We start from the raw sequence: 1846 nt of genomic DNA, 5'->3' as shown, positions 1-1846 counted from the left end.
ACACACACACTGCTCACACCCACAGACACACCCACATACACCCACACTGCTCACACACACACACCCACATACACCCACACTGCTCACACACCCACATACACCCACACTGCTCACACACACAGACACACCCACACATACCCACACTGCTCACACACACAGACACACACACACTGCTGCGCACACACACACACACACTCAGACATACCCACACTGCTCACACACACACTCACACACACACTGCTGACACACTGACACACTGCTGCACACACACACACACTCAGACACACCCACACGTACCCACACTGCTCACACGCACACACTGCTGCACATTCACACACACACATACCCACACTGCTCACAGACACAGGTACCACTGCACGCTCACACACACCCCTACGCTCACACTGCTCACACACACCCTCAAACACACTGCTCACACACAGACACACCCACACACCCACACTGCTCACACAGACACACCCACACACCCACACTGCTCACACAGACACACCCACACACCCACACTGCTCACACACATACACGTACCACTGCACGCTCACACACACACTCTCTCACACACAGACACACGTGCATTGCTGCACTCACATGTTTACACACTCACACACGCTCTGACACACCCAAAGTGCTCACACACAGACACAAAATACACTCACACAGCACACAGTCAGAGCCCCACCCACCTACCCCAGCCCTGAGGAAGGTGAACCACTGCCCCCCCATCCTCATCAGGAGGCTCCCTCAGCTCCGAATGGCTGAGTCTGTCTCTGAAGGAAATTCCTAGGACTCGTGGGAGAAGCAGGAAGAGCAGACCCCCTCATCTCCCCCTCCAGGTATTCTAGAGACAATCAGCAGGTTTGGGGGTGCAGTGGAGCTGCGGGGGGCCCTGGCCAGGGCGTTGGTGTCTGGGTTCTCAGGACCCCTGCATCCTCGCCCCCTAGTCCTGAGCCTGGTGGGGCTTAGCACCCCCTGGAGGCCACAGGGCTGTGGGGGTGGTGAGCGTGGCCTGGGGTGGGAGTATTCAGACTGGGGCCTTCAGGCTGGGGTCCAGGTGGCCCCCAACTAGCCCCTGCTGCCACGGCCCGGGACCACATACATAGGCGCAGCCCCTCATACCTACATGTGCTTCTGGGGCCCACGGACCTGCGACAGAGGATGAGCCCGGCCATCCCCAGGCCCAGGCCCAGGCCCAGGACCACGATGATAAGGCCCACAACGGTGTTGAGCTTGATGGCAGACAAGGGCGTGGGCAAGGTCTCCAGGGCTGCAGGAGACAGTGGTCAGGGGTGAGGAGTGGGGGTCCTCACCCCAACCCATCCCTTGAGAGCATCCCAGCCGGGGAGCCCAGAGGAGGGCCGAAGAGACGGGGAGGCCCAGACATTGAGATCATGACAGAGTATCTATCCTCTGTAGAAAGTATGAGGTCTTCTCCCTTTAAGGCATCCTCTGCACCCTGGTGGTGGTCTGCTGAACAGAGCCAGGCAGGTTATGGGGACTGCCCAGACAAGCCAGTTCCCCTCGATGGGGCCACCATGCTGGGGTCCCGGTCGCAGCCCCCCCAGGAAAGACCTGCTCCCTGCACACGCAGCCCACGATGACCAGATTGGTCTTGGGGTGTGGAGGGGGCAGGAGGTTGTGACTACAGACGGGGGATTCCTGGGGGGGCAGTGGGGCTGCCCTAACCTGTGTGCAGGGGACAGGTCATACACTTGACCACAAGTTCATAGGCAAAGACACCAAAGCATATCCTGCAGACGGGGAGAAGGGCAGGGGGGCTCCTAGGAGGGCAGTGGGGTCCAGAGGAGGGTTTCAGGAATGGGAGGCTCGT

The sequence above is a fragment of the Trichechus manatus genome, unplaced genomic scaffold (assembly GCF_000243295.1).
Source record: "Trichechus manatus latirostris isolate Lorelei unplaced genomic scaffold, TriManLat1.0 scaffold00028, whole genome shotgun sequence".
Taxonomy (NCBI): domain Eukaryota; kingdom Metazoa; phylum Chordata; class Mammalia; order Sirenia; family Trichechidae; genus Trichechus; species Trichechus manatus.
The sequence above is the reverse complement of the archived record's forward strand: the minus strand, read 5'-3'. Positions refer to the sequence as shown.